Below are 16596 nucleotides of genomic sequence, written 5' to 3'. Positions count from 1 at the left end.
TTTATGCAGAATGGTACACCCGGTGCACCTCTTTGTGAGAGCTTCAACCTCCTCTTTGTATATATTAACTCCTCTACTGCACAGACTCAGAAAAAAAGCCTGAATTGTTTGAATCACTGCCACCTCACAAATAGAAACTGCACTGACAGTGGTTTCCTACTAAAATGCAACTGAATGGTCCAAAGCAAGAATTAAAAATGAGGAGTTGATACTCATTCAGGTTTACATTTAACCAAGTATAAAGAAGCTATTTTCATATGTATAACATGACTAGTCCAAGAAAATATGACATCTGTTAATCATCGCTCTATTAAAACCTGGGAAATGCTTCTGAATATCTATCATTTTGGCACTAGCATAGAATATGCATTTTAATTTGCCGGTCACTCGGTGTGATAATGTTATTTGGGGATTATCTTGGGGTACTGCTTTCTTGCCCCAGTGCTTTGAGAAGACATATAGCCATTCTTTGCAAAGGTCATTGGTTAGCCATTTATCAATGTACAGGATGTCCATTTTTGAAAAATGTAGGAAAAATGGATGCATGTCACTGCATCACGGACACAAACATTCCGCCCACTAAAGCTAAAAAAAGTCAATGGCATGGTAACATTAGTGTTCCAGGAAAAAAAAAAAAAACATTTTTGCTTGGGGTAAATTCTGCTGTACCCCCACATAAAACACTGCTCTTACACCATCACAGCTCAAGTATAGTAACTGAAGGTACTTAACTGTAGGGCATCAGAATACACCAAAGATCATTAACTTCTCAGTTAATATTAAAACATGCTTGAATGTTACTGCACATTGAAGTTTTTGCCTTTATACAAAGGTGCACAGTTAACATACAGTCAAAAAAATGCCCCTAATAGTCCCTCGTGACTTGTTCCTATTAGCGGTGTTGTGCTTGCATAGCATTTAAAGTCACCAATGTTCAATGACGGATATTACTTGATGATGCATGTTTCTATTATAAGCTGTCAAAACATTGCCTCTGCATTCTCTCTGCTCTCAGAAAAAAAACCATACAATCATATTTATCCATCTAAATATGCAGTGTGCATTTTGTTACTTTCAAGAAAGAGTAGCATCACATCTTGTGCAGGTGTGAGAGTAAACTCTCCTTACAAAGTATGGCAAGCTGATGTGATAGGGTCAGACATTTGTCACTATTTATTTGTTTAATTTTGGTGACTGGGCAAGTAGACAGGTCAGTAGACTCTTTTCAGTCATTGATCAGGGCTACGCAAATAATAATTAAAACATATAACACATGAACATACAACCATGATGATGCACAAAATGATTATCAGCAGAAGACAAAAGCAACAGTAAAGAAATAAGTGAAGTACAATATTTACAATACTGTGAGTACATTATTTGCAATATTCGCAGAAGTAATTCTATGGTCTGATGTTAGGAATTATATGTAAAACAAGCAAGTTTCAAATGTGACTTAGCACTATTACCTTGCCTTTTTAACCATTATATCTGAAGAAAGTGCAGACATCTTCCTTTGAGAGATGCTATTTTGATTTAGACTTAAATATTTACAATGTAATTTGTTTCCTGATGTCCAAAGGAAGGTGTTTCCAGTTAACTGGTATTAGTTTTAATAAAGCTCTTGTTTCTATGGCACTTTTAAAATGGGGTGTAGTAAGTGTGACTGATTCTTCTAGGCCATCTCTAGACTGGATAAGGGGAACATTGCCAAAGTTTGACTATTTTTGAACAGTTGTAGACTGAGCAGTTGAATGCTATTTACTGGCAGCCAGTTGCAATGCTCCAGTAGGACATAGTGATGGGTGTACTTATCAGCCAGAGGACATATCTGTCAAATTTTATTAACTGCTCTCTTTATTTTATGTACATTTGTACTTGACTGAAAAGATACTAAAGGGAAGACAATTTCAGTTTTGGGTACGAGGACATTTCTTGCTAAGGAGCAATGGGCTGACAGAGAGAGGACGTGATATTTTATAGCACAGTTTTAGTTGGGCAAATGGTTTGTTCACTACATTGTCTGAATGTTGCACAAAAGTTAGCTCAGGGTCTAAGGTAATTCTCAGCTATCTTTGCTTTGATACCTGAGATAAGAAGGCATTGCATTTGTTGTCCTTGACCAATAAGGGGAGTGTTCTCAAGTCGTTTCTAGTCTATGCCAAAAAGATAATAGTGGACTCTGCTGGATTAATCAATAGTCTATTACTGTAGGTCTGGTTACAGAAGACAGTGAAACTAGTTTGCAGCTTTTATTGCAGCACAAAGGCATTTTTAGCTGGACTCAAACAGTAGCAAATCATCAGCATTCATCACTATAGTGAGATTTTCAGGGCATATGTTAGATCATTAATGAAGAAAGAGAGAAATGAAGGAAGCCAAGGACTTAGCCCTGGGGAAACACGGCCTTTAAAATGCCTGATTTGGGCAGGATGCTATTGGAGTAGAATTGAAATGTTCTGTTTTCAAGGTAACTCTGAAACCAATGTAGTGCAGAGGTACCAATGATGGCTTTATTAATAGTTACAGAGGGAATGTGTGAGGTTGACAGTTTCAGGACTCTGGTCATACCGAAGAACAGGCCCCCTGTGAGGCTTGAGTCATTCATATTTGGGTGTGGGCATGTGCCCTCTACAAAATTCTGTGCCCCTTTAATGCCCCAGTCCCTGGAATAGTAAAAAAAAAAATTAAAAAAGACATTCTTTTTTTTTCCTTTATACTCTTGATCCATAGTATGGTGTGATCATGATTTAACAACAGCAAGGATGTAAATCAGACATACTACCCACATCTCCCACACGTGTGTGTGTGTGTGTGTGTGTGTGTGTGTGTGTGTGTGTGTGTGTGTGTGTGTGTGTGTGTGTGTGTGTGTGTGTGAGTGCGTGTGTGTGCGTGTGTGTGTGTCTGTCTGTCTAAGGACATCCTGAAGACCTGTTATGCTACCTCAGATCCCTTATGAATGAGAAAAACATCTTTTCACTTGTTAATCTTTTTATTGCAAATTTTTCAATACATTATTTTACTGCACTTGTTAATGAGGTAAACTCACTCTTCAGGGCCACTCTCTGGTTATGTGACTTTCTTAGAGTCACAGAGTCACTCAGTAGACAAATGAAAGTAGAAAGAATCAAACGAGAGCCTTAATCCCCTGCATTAGCTGCCAGACCTTTCCTTACGTCTTCATTTTCTGATACATATAATGTATGTTGCTCAGAAAATGCATGTTGGTGTAAAATATCTTCTCTTAACTTTTTTAAGAGGATTATAATAGTCTGCCTCTTAGCTTCTTATCTGTCTCAGATTTTACAGAACATCCCTGATTTTGCTTCGTATTTATGCGCCATCCTTTGCAATTTTTTCTTCTGGTAAATCACTGAGAATTACAGTCAATCAGTAATGCCTTTCATAACACTTCCATAGTTTTGTTGCTGTTGTTCAGAAAATGCATGCCCATGCAACACTCTTTAGTCTAATAATTTAAGTGATTTGGAGCTGAACTGCTTCCTGTAGTCAAAAGTACAGGATTTGAATTCCTTCACTACCATTTGTCTACTGTGTAACTTTCATACCTGTCAATGTCTTAATGCAAGAAATCTGGACAAAGCCTGACAAAATGAGGGGACAAAGGAACCAAAATAGGGACAGATTTTAAATATTGATCTTATAAACTTAGAAAGTTGCTTGGGTTTGTGTTAACATACATTTTCTGAAGGATGTGAAGTCTGAAACTCAAATGTATGACACAATTTAGTGACTTGCCAGAAAACCACAAATTTTATGAGGAACGGACTAAACATATGAGGCAAAAATCTGGGCATTCCGAGGAAATCTGAGCAGTTGAAGAGTATGATGACTTTGAGAAAGTCGCTTAACCAGGCAGTGCTCTTTGGTCATCATTAAAAATGAACAGTTTGCCAAGTGGGTTTAACTGGTTAAAAAAGACATAAAATAATATTTAAGATTTGTCCATCCATTATGTTTGGCTTTGTCCAGATTTCTTGAACATAGAAACTGAAAATAATTTTAGACTGTTTCTTTTAAAATTTGCGGCTTTCTGGCAAATTGTTGGGGATTGCGATCACTAAATAATGAGAAGTGTATGGTTTTCAGACTTGTATTCTTCAGAAAACATTTGCTAATGTAAAACTTGCTATTCGAGTAACTTTCTAAGTACTAACTATATGACAGAAGTATTTAAAATATTTTCTAAATTTTGTGCCTTTGCTTCTGATTCTTGAGCTAAGAAGTTGAGAGGGCAAGGGGAGTACACTTTATAGTTCTGACAACTCTGAGCTGAGATACGTTTCTGTGCCATTATTTATGAATGTATTCATTTATTTGATCTTAAGCAACATCTGACATGTTCAGTCATATACAAGAGTGTAAATGATCGGTATGTGTTTGAGTGTACACATGTAGAGAGTATAATTCTTAACTGTTTATGATTTTTTCCCTCGTATCTGGAGGTATGTTCCTTGTAAAATTTGTGGCTTCCTGGTAAAGTGTTATGTACTATAGTTACTAAATAATGACAAACGTGAGTTTCAGGCTTCATACCCTTAAGAAAATGCTTGCTAATACAAAACCTGCTATGCCACCAGCTTTCTAAGTATATAAGACCAACTTTAAAAATCTGTTCCTGATTTGGCGTTTTCATTCTTGAGCTAAGAGGCTAGGAGGGCATGAGGGTGAAAGGACTGAACTGTGCGGTTCTCTTAACAGTGAGATGAAATGCACTTCTAGTCATTATTTATGTGTTCATTTATTTGATCTCAAACAAAGATCTAATGTGTATGCAGTCATTCAAGGGACTGCAATTGTTGGTCACGTGTATGTGTGCATGTGTGCGTATGCGCATGTGTGTGTGCATGTGTGTGTGTGTGCGTGCGTGCGTGTGTGTGTGTGTGTGTGTGTGTGTGTGTGTGTGTGTGTGTGTGTGTGTGTGTGTGTGTGTGTGTGTGTGTGTGTGTGTGTGTGTGTGTGTGTGTGTGTGTGTGAATACAGGTTAGGTTTCACACATCTCAGAGTTGTTATAGTATAAAAGATGGAATTGATTGTAGTAAACAGGAACATCATCTTATGAGCCATATACTTAGGGTTATATCCTTGGTTTCCATGTTTTGTTGAATGCTGACAATGTGTTAAATTTAGCTCTGAATAAACCAGACAGCATGAAGCCTACAAATGTAATGTTAATATTTTAATTTTGAATATATTTTTAATTTAGCTTGTTGCTTTTTTTTTTTTTTTTTTTTTTTTGCAGGCATGCAGGGGTGAAATGTGCTGTGTTTGGGCTTCATCAGTTTGTCTGGCACCTAGTGTGACTCAACCAAATCAAAGTTCACTAGACAGTACTCCTGAAAAGGGACAGATGTCCAGTGGACTATCCCAAGCTGTTAGCAAAAGCATTACACATTTAGCTTTTGAATTCTTGTACCCTTCGCATAGTCACTAATTAATGATTCTCTACATTCTGTTTGTTTATAAATCCCAGCAGAACTCTTGCTGTTTAGTGGGTAGTCAGATGCATTCTCAATACATGGGAGTTTCAAGTGAATATAATTTTACTATTGCTCATGCTAAGTCTATTTTCAGTGTGAAAGTATTTAGTTTTGTTTAGAAAATCACTGTCAGTGTTTTACTGTAAAATTTGAAATGTTAAATTAAATTAAAATCTCTTATCAGTCAAAAACATGTATGGCTTGCTGTTCTTACATTTGTGCTATGACTTCTTTTTCTCTTTTTACTGAGGCAGAAATGTCTGTGTACTGTTATCCCACTTTTGTTATATTCTTAGCTACAGACCTGTTTTGTCACACTGTTAATACTTCAGCCAACCCATTAATCTTCGAGCATGACCAATTTAATTATTGTCTATGTTGTAAATATTGTCATGATATGTAAAATATGTAACTACATTATTAGACTGTGGCATTTATTTACTTATTTCTTTTTTGTAGAGAAATGGTCTTTTGTGTTCAACAATGGATTGCAGATGAATTGTTACCATGTGTTCTATACTATAAAACTTGATTAATTGCCTTTATTTATTTAGTGATTTATTTATTTATTTTCTCTTCAGATATCCTACATGCCACACCAGCTAGCTACTGTGCTGTTATTGTGCCCTAGCAAGAAAGGAAGCCCGTAGCCAACATTGCTCACATTATTTAAAATACTTAAGGTGGTCATTGTACTGAACTCACTTCAGAACCCCTGTTGTTCATTGCAGAGAAGGCCATGTTTGTTTATGTAGTCAAAAAATCTGTTTGTAAACTAGTTTTTCAAATATTTTTGTTAAAGGGCATAGGTCTGCAACAGGTCTGTTATCCTTACATTCTTTTGGGATGGGGGTATTAGGAAATGGGATTACGACAGCCAGGTAAATGCCATTTTAAGGAAGGATGGCATAGCTTAAATAAAAATGCCTTTCTTAAGTATTTAAGTCATTTAGGGCTTTTTTGAATTCTTTAACTATCCATTGTTTGAAATGAAATGTTGCACTGTAAGCAGCTAGAGTATAACGGTGGGAGTCCTTGGCTGTATTTAAAACAGGTAGAGTTGCTAGAAGTGGAGGGAATCTGTTGGTTATTTTGGATTGAAGTAAGAAGATATTGCCTATAACACTACAGGCAAAAATATGGCACCCACCTACCACAATAAGTCAGTGTTACAATAATAACAATAAAATTGTTTTCAGGAAGGCAAACACTGCATTCCCTCATACACACAACTCTAAACTTATTAACTTTAAGGCCATTCAGCCTGGAGGATAGGAGAACACTTACTCATCTCTAAAGTTCATCGACCTTTCATTTTGTATTGCAGCTTCAATCTGAGTCTTCATCAGAGTCCTTCTGTTATGTGAAGGTACGTGAACAATGTGTTGGCAAAGAAACTACCTGATTCAGGTTAAAAATATTCACATTCCCAACTCTTGAAAACAGTACAAGGTACAGCTCTGAAAATGACAAAATAGTATTATCTTCAAAATATTCAGCTTCAAGTAACTGAAAATTAAACATACATATGTACAAAATTCCTTTGTCAGAATATAATTTACTTGAGTTCCATTTCTTGAAAGTGTTGGGAAGTATATCTACAAAAATACCTGGAACTGACTAGTGAGAAGTACTATGATACACAATTGAATTTGTATTAAGGGTCATTTAGTGACTGAGATCATGGTGATAAATTGTCACAAGCATTTAGCTTCATAGGCACCTTAATTAGATAGATAGATAGATAGATAGATAGATAGATAGATAGATAGATAGATAGATAGATAGATAGATAGATATGATCTTGAATGCATGGGTAAAAGCCTAAGTGATGGAGCACTGGGGACCCCTGACTTCCACTGCTCTGAAATATAGATCTGCCGATATATTATATGGGCACCATTATGAATTTACTGGTGTATTTTAAGGGCTGATATGACTGCTAAGGAGGCACCTGCTAGATGCTATTCATTTGAGTGTTTGCACTTATAAGCTGGAAAACAACATTTACAGAATTGTCAGACTTGGCATTAGTAATATATTTCATACCATTACAAAGGTGAAACATATACTTACTCTGCAGTATATATGATATTTCAAGTTTAATCACTACTTTTTCATTTTTTTTTATTTTTAAATGCTGTCATCTTATTCATTTTTCATATTCTGCACTTACATTTAACATCTATCTCTGATGGAGTCTTTATAATTTGTGGTACTTAGCCTTTTCAAACCACTTTTAATTCTGTCATCATTAGACATATCCCTCCTTTTGCTGCTGCACTAAGCCATCTCTACTCTCAGTGGCCCTGCAGGAAAGAATCCTTGTCAGTGAATAATTTATTTTTGTTACCTCCTACATAATCTTCAGTAGGTTCTTAGGGTCATAGATAAGTACTAGGCAGTCATTCTGCAGACCATTTTATATCTTGCCAAAAAATTTATGCAAGAGTTCCCTCTAGCTTCAAAAAGGGCAAGACAAGATAGAAGGGGGGGGGTGGAAGCACTCCTTTCAATTATCTAGGTTTACATTAAGGTGGCAAAGCTTGTCATGTAGTGGGAGTTTGTTCCAGAGGAGATGGATACCTTGGACGATGAGTATATCATTCTGATGCATTGTATTTCATTGCCAGTGAAGGTTTAGTTCCTCTAACTGTGTATTCAATGTGCCATTAGTTCTGTGAAGGAATAGAGCATCAAATATGGTTGGATTTTTCATGGCTCGAAAAGCTAGACAGAGACCTCCACAAAGGATCTATAAGAATATAAAGAAAGGGCTGTCAGTCTCTCCTGATAACAGATTTTTGAGACCCCTGATGTTTTTAGTTATAAATCTCTGAGGTCTCTGAATTTGTTTGATATTGTTAGAGAAATGCATGCCAGATGGTGCATTATAGTTGATAATGAGTCTGATAAAATATGATTAATGGAAAATTAAGATTTCTTTGGATCTTGCAGAGATGCCATTGGAAATTGGGTGAGCCAGATAAAGTGTTTTCTGAACAACTGTGGAGAAATAATGATAAGGGATTATCAACAAGAGTGCTTAGAGTGCTTAGATCCCTTACAGCAGACCCTGATTTGAAGGGTGCATCACTTATATGGGAAGTGAAACTGTTTTGTTTACCAGAATGAACAAAATTACATTTTCTGCATTTAATTTGATACCTTTGTCCTTACAGCGATTGTTCACAAGGTCTAAACCATGCTTGAGCAGTTGTGTGTCAGTTTTATGTCAAATAACAACACCCACTTTGCAGTTGATTGTAAACTCTAGGCCAGGAGTGCTAAAGAAATATATGCCAAATAGGATATGGGCCAAATCTGAGCCCTATGGTACCTCTGACTCTAACCATATGGGTTCTGGTATGCAACCAGTTAGCTATCCACCACACAGTATAAACATTTATGTTCAAATTTAGAAGCCTGTCAATAATGCCAGCATGGGAAATAGTGCTAAAGGCCTTAGCCACATCTAGATATGCTGTATTCACTACATAACCACTATCCACTTATTAATTTTCTTTTTCATATAAATTCATGAGGTTAAAGAGGTAGGATCTTCCTTTGACAAAATCAAATTGATAGGGTCCAGGGTTAATACATTCTGACTGTCCAGACTGATGAGGTTTGAGATAATATGCTTGTATCACATATGAGACTAGTGAGATTAATTGATCTATAGTTACCAGGCTCCTTGGTTGGACCACCTTTATGTAATGGCATTACAATGGCTGTTTACCAGGCTTCAGTAATGCAACCAGTGGAGAGGCTTAGATTAAAAACATTAAGTAGAGGTTATGAAAGGCAATATTTGACACTGATAATCAGGCAACCTGATATGTTGTCAGGGCCCATGGATGAAGTACTCTTAGTTTTTGAGAGGGCTAAGAGAACTTGTTCCATACTAATTAAAGGGGGTGGCTATGGTGCATATGTTACTCTTCCCCAGACCCATTGCTTCGGGATCCATCTTCAGTGTGTTATTTTGAAAACTCAGACAGTTAACTGGGAGTTGTTTATTCTCCAGACCATGGCTGAATGTGACTTTACTTCATTTACCAAAATCAGTAAATTGTGAAATCAGTTAGTCAGACAGCTGAATTATACAAATAGAGAAGCCATATTTTTATGGTAGGGATTTGTAGTTTCAAGGAGAAATCTATTTTTTGGTATCGTGTGCTTAACTATTTTTCTGGCTTAATATGCATCGTTCTAGTGGCATAAAAGACATTTTACTGACTGAGATGGAAAAATGCTTACAGTATGGAGGGAAGATCTAATTCCTGCAATGCACAATGACCTAAGCGATGATTACACTATTTAGATGGTTTAGCCCCCCTCTGAGGGTAGTGCATGAAGGGTGTTGCCTCCCACAAAAAATTTCTTTATTGCATTCTGCTTTATTTTTACTTTTTGCAGATTTCTGCTTTTATATTTTACTGAATTGTACCTCAGTGATGTTGAATTACAGATATGGTGTTTCAGTGATTTTGTATTAGATTTGTAGGAACTTGTTCACTTGTCAGACTCATGCTGTGGCCCAGTTCAAAACGATATTATGAGGTATATGCTTGCAGTAACCATTTCTGATTCAGAGACAGCCCTACCACAGTACTGTAACACAACGATGTGCAGCACATTGTGGACTGTCTCTGTGTGCTAAATACATATGAGGCAGTCTGGGGAGAGGCATATGCTAATTAGCCATGTATTCTCCCCCAGAACTGCCTGCATTAAGGCACTTATGCAGCCAAGTGATTCAGAGAATTTCTTAGCTGTGTAAGGTAGTACAGATGCTCATGTTCACTCATGCTAATGAACATGTCCAAAACATCATGTTCATCTATTAAGGTTGAGGTAAGTGCTGGTGAGTCTCGTAGTCAGGTAGTGTTAGACGATATGTAAGTGTGTGTATGTGAGGGTCTGCATGTGTGAGTGTATGTGCGAGTGTGTCTCTGCTAGAGAGGTAGCAATACGGGGTTAGTTAGGAGTTAGGTAAGGTGTGTATATATGTGTGTGTGGGTGAGTAGGTAAGCATGTTTGAGAATGCTGTTAGGTGTGTGTGTGTGTGTGTGTGTGTGTGTGTGTGTGTGTGTGTGTGTGTGTGTGTGTGTGTGTGTGTGTGTGTGTGTGTGTGTGTTTGTGTGTAGAATGAATGTGTGTATGTTAATGTGTGTTGGGTGGTGTGGCTGTCATACTCACACACACCCCTAGACTTATGAACAAAGCCTGCAACATTGGGTCATGGGGACCACTAACCTCAGGGATAATCCTACAGATGTGGGTTTGGGCAAAAATAGACACCAAAGATAATTCTAAAGACATGGATTGGGATGATCACTGCTCACCAAGGATAACCTTATAGATGTGGATCAGGGGAGCACTAAACTCCAGAGATAACTCTACAGACATGGGGCAGGGGAGCTGGAGACACCACTGATAAGCCTGGGTTGGGGGAACATTAGACACCAGAAATAACCATGGGTTGGGGAACACTATACCCTTCAGACACGAGTCAAAGAGAAAATAAATACCAGAGATAACCCTACAGATCAGGGTCAGGAGAACACTAAACACTATGGATAGCCCTACAACAAAAATTATTGAAAAGAATATCAAGCACAACATTAAAAATTGAACACTTGCCTTCTATCTCAATTAGAAGAACATCAGAAATAAAGCTAAAATAACTACATATCCCTTTATAACTCTTTTGAATACCATATGTGCAAAAACTCACCAGTTAAGATAACTATTTTGGAGCACCTAAGCTCAAAACATTTTTAAACTGATGACATAATTTAACCCAGGTGTAAACATCACTGCCAAAGTAAATTATTACATTAGTTCCCTTCCTTCTAACATAGCATTAACAGCATCACCTCTACTATCCATGTCATTTTTTTCAACAATCAAAAAAAACTTATTAAAATGCTTACATATCTTTCAGTATCTAGCCAACACATTATTAACATTGTTAGTGTTTATAGCATATGTTTGTATAAATATTCAGTAAGCCTTTTGCTTGGCAACTATACTTCCCTTTACTCCAAAAATCCCGTTAATGTTTACCAATGAAAAATATGAGGAACTTATCAGTAAACCTACATTGACCACAAGTTCCACATGGAAAAGTACCTTTCTTATTATGTCACACCATCCTTAAACCTTCAGTTTTCCAGTCTAAAATATTTTAATCATGACTCCCTTCTTGTATACTAGGCTAGGACTAGACCCCAATGAACTAAACAAATCTTGATTGCCTAGAATAATTTTCCAGTTTTCTTTAACTAAATTCTTAACATGAGTGACTGGTGTTCCACACCTGAAGTCAACGCCTCATTGGTCCAATCCTACCATAAGCTAATTACCCTAGATATCCACATCCTGTCCCCATCCCCATTAAGGAAACCACGGTAAAATATTTCTCCAAAGCCAACTTCATGCTTCTTAAGACAGAAGTGGTGAACTTCATGACACCCATGCAGATAGACAATACAGTTACAACTACTGAATCCTACACAATTGCACCTTATAAGCACTTACACAAGTGCATGGATCGTGCTATCCCAAACAGAACCAAGACGCTATCCTCCAAAAAAAGGAAGCCATTCTGGTGGTCCCCTGCCATAAACAAACTGTGCAACAGAAGGAAGAAACTGTTGCAAAAGAGAGTAAAAACCCACGAGTGGAGGAGCTCCCTGGTCAGCCTCAGTAAGAAGCTGTGATCCCTGATAAAATCCTCCAAAGCTAGTTACAAAAACAAAATCGCCACTGATTCTAAAGACAGCCACAAAGCATTCCATAGTTATGTCAAGAATCTCAATGGCAACACTCAGATCTGCTCTGAGTTACAACACAATGGCACTAAATAAACAGACCCAACTGATATTGCCAACATCCTGAAGATAGGTTCAGTGCTAACTTTACCCCCCCCCTCACCCCCTAAAGAGCCCATCTCTATACTGGAAGAATGCAAAGTTCCTGTAATCACGGCTGCACAGGTAAAAAACACACTCTCCAAAGCCAAGAACACAGCATCCATGGGACCAGACAGCATCCCAGGCTGCATTCTACACGAACTACAGAATGAACTGGCACCCCACCTAAGTACCATGTTCAACCATAGCCTCACCTCAGGCTTTGTGCCCACTGAATGGCGCACAGTGACAGTTATCCCACTCCACAAGGGGGGAGCCACCATGGACCCCGGGAACTACCGCCCCATTAGCCTGACGAGCCTGGTCTGCAAGGCCATGGAACGTATCATCATGGAACTTATAAACAAAGACATTGGTAATCTCCAAACTCTGGACCCCACCCAGTTCGGGTTTGTAAAAGGCAGATCATGTCTGCTAAACTGGATAGACTTCTTTGAAGCAGACACCAAAGCCGTAGACAAGGGTAAGGTGGTTCACACAGCCTATCTAAATCTTACCAAGGCTTTTGATACCATCCCCCACTCTGGAATTATAGATAAACTCACTAAACTAGGTATAAATCCCTATGTCACAACATGGGTTGCCAACTGGCTCACTGACAGAACCCACACTGTGAAAGTAGCAGAATCCAAATCCGACTTCAGACCAGTGACAAGTGGAGTACCACAGGGTTCGATCCTGGGTCCTTTCCTGTTTGGTATCTACTTCTCTGCAGTACAGGCTAACACAGAAGGTCTTTGTCTAATGAAGTTCGCAAATGACTGCAAACTAGGAGACATAATCGAAACTCCTAATGATGTGGACATCCTACAAAAGGGCCTCACTGAGACAGATGCCTGGTATCAAAGCCATGGCCTCAAGCTCAATGCCAAAAAGTGCATTGTCATCCCCTTTGGTAAAAACTCTGTACCCATCAACTACAACATAGGCGGTAGTATACTTAACACCGAAAGTGTGATAAGAGACCTTGGGACACAAGTGGACAGTAGTCTCTCTCTTTGATAATCACACCACCACAGTAGTCAGGAAATCCTTCTACATGACACACCTCATCACAAAAGGTTTCTCATCCAGATAAAAATAGGTCATTGTTCCCCTCTACTCATCACTCATTAGACCCATTATAGAGTACAATGCCCCTTTTGGTATGTACCTCACAAGACATCTACAACAACTGGATAAGCCGCAGAAATACCTCACAAAGAGGATTACCGGCCCCAAACAGATGCCCTATGCAGACCGTCTCAAAAAACTCCAGCTTTACTCCGTTGCATATCGCCTACTCAGAGGTGATCTCTGCCTAGCATACAAAGCTATGTCAAACCCAGAGCTGTTGGGCATGCTCCATTTAAAGAAGTCCCAATCCCTCCGAGCTACACGCTCCAGGGACCTAAACCTTGTCACCATGATAAACAAAACATGCCGGAGGGATAGATTCCTGTCCCAGAGACTTCCCATACTCTGGAATAAACTACCTATCTATATCAAACAAAGCTCCTCATTAGTACTCTTCAAGAAAAATCTTGATGATTGGATGGGAAATAGGAAATTCATGCTGGAGATCACTTCTGTGGCTCTGCTCGACAGCGGCACAGGAAAATAATTTTCTTGGGTGGCAAAAGTCAGGGTACCTTTTTGGCTGGGCTTGTATAGGCCCTAGGGCCAATAGCCTAGTAGCTACATATGAACCTATGAACTTATGAACTGTAAACTGAATAAGCCAAAATATAGGAACTCTTGCCAAACTCAGTTTTTTTCTAATCATTGTTTTAACTCAGATACCCATGCCATTAAATTTCCTTAAACAAAGATTCAGTTTTTTTTTTGTTAATATTTCTTCATGCAAGATAACCTCTTCTTAAAAATCACAACAAAAATGGAGCAACTAGTATAAAAGAACAGAGAACCAGTATATGCACAATGCTAGAACACTAAGTCAACAACCAGAAAATAATAAAAAGGGATAATAGTTACAAATTTAATAAAAAATATTCAGTGCTTTCATCTGTGCTTAATAAGGATTCTGATGGCATCCTAATTCAGCACAGACAAAAGCACTGCATGCCATTAAATTTATGACTATTATTCAATTGTAGTTTTCTTCTGGTTGTTGACTTAGTGCCATAGTATTGTGTATTGGTTCTCTTCTTAAAAAATAAATTACTCAAAAACTCTATTTCATTGTTTAATACTTACGTAGAAATCAGCCCTCACATACTGCTCCTTAATATTTTTCTTAATAAATATATAGGATGTGCACTTTTAAAATGCAAACAGCTATTAGAAACCACTTATTAAAACATTGCCCAGTTCTGCAACACTGGACAGACCTTGCAACTCAACTACAGCTTGGACTTAGCTTGCATTTGATTTGATACCAGCAATACGTATGTGGTGCTCAAAACGCTGCTGCTCTGTCTTACTAAAGCAGCTCTGTCTTGAGTAAGCGTAAGGCCTGAGTTTCTGATTGTTCATAGCATGGCTTCTAATCTCAGATCATGCACTTGCTTATCTAGGCCAAACACTGGGATGTCTTCCACAACAACAACAACATCCTTAAGCCAATTGGTCACTTTACATTGGAAAATCTAAGGTGCAGAGGTCCTACCAAAAAGCAAACTTTTGAAACAGAATCTCTCCATAGGGTTAATGAAAGGTGTCAGTTTTTTGTTTTTTGTATATAAAGGAATTTGCCAGAAACCACTGGATGCACCTAGTATATGGAACATTTTTGAGTTTACTACCTTGACTGCTATGTCTTCTAATGTAGGCAATATAAGCCTTTCACACCCAACAGCATCAGTGAGCTTTTTTGAGACAACATAGATTCTTACTTGAGCATTCTTTTTAATTAGTGGGACACACCACTCAGTTACTTCAGTAACACTTTCTATAATGCTAAATCTTTGCATTCATTTTAATTTTTTTCTCCACTTTGAATAGCAAAGGAAATGTCACCCTTCTCTGTGTGGCTAAGAGATATGAAACAGCATTTCTTTAGTTTTTACTGGTTTACATTTTTGCAGTCCAACTTCAGCAAATGCTTCTATGCTGACTTCATTCATTCTTGCTTGATTAGTTGTGTACATACTATCTAGCACATCAACCTAAATCTCAGACCTATACCACTTCCACTCAGCCATGGCTCAAATTTTGCCAATACAAGTAATCATGCTTGCAAGGTACGAATTTCAGTCTTTGCCTTTTGCACCTGTGGATGCTTAAAGAAATTTCCATTTGAAGCAAGTGATATTACAGTAACATCGTCCCCTTTATCTGTATTACACAAATCACATCTGTTCCATGCATTGGAATATACCATTGCTAACAAGGGCCAAAATTTGCCATGGTAATAACTGAACTCCAGAAAAATCCTTTCTGTACATTATTTTCAGTCTGAGCAGCACTTTTGGCTACAACCTCTTTTATCTGCTTGGTTTTACAAATAGTGCCAAACCAAAATTTTCTGCCATTTCATATAATTGTCTCAAAAATATTTCTACACACTTGCCTTTGCCTTGCGCATACCAGTGAAAATATGCATGCTCGTGTATTACATTCCTTTTTGGCACAAAACTTTCATTGAACTTATACTGATTCATACATAACACTCTGACTCTGTAATTGCAAAGGATCTGCATATGGCCTCAACCTCTCTGGTTATTGAGAACAAAAGTTTGTTTGCTTGAATTTTTTTGAGTCTTTGTCTAATTTCATTGCTATATGAAATCATGGAAATCTCTGTCTCCACACAGGCCAACAGAATGGCTTTAAGAAGTCAAGTGGCTCTGGTGGTTTAAATTTCATCATGACGGAGGAAATTCAGTTTTTAAAAAATAATCATTTTAAGGTTGGTAAACCAAGGACTTTGCAAGGTAATACTATATGCTTAATTTTTTGTTGGTAATGGAAACTATTTCTGAAAATTTTCAGATCAACTGGTATGGGTGTAGCTCAGTTTGTAAATTATGGAAGCATTTTTGGTTTTCTTCCAATGAGAATATTTCACAACACTGAGCATTTCAAATGGTGTTGCAAAAAAAAACATCTGCTTCTAGTGAGCATTGTCTCAGAAATATCAGGATTTGGTGTAGGTTTTGTTAAACAGGTAACATTATTACAAACAACATAGCAGCACAGCATAAACTATC

The sequence above is a fragment of the Protopterus annectens genome, chromosome 5.part0, assembly GCF_019279795.1.
Source record: "Protopterus annectens isolate FY-2018-M chromosome 5.part0, PAN1.0, whole genome shotgun sequence".
In the NCBI taxonomy this organism is placed as follows: Eukaryota; Metazoa; Chordata; order Ceratodontiformes; family Protopteridae; genus Protopterus; species Protopterus annectens.
Note: the sequence above shows the minus strand (reverse complement) of the source record.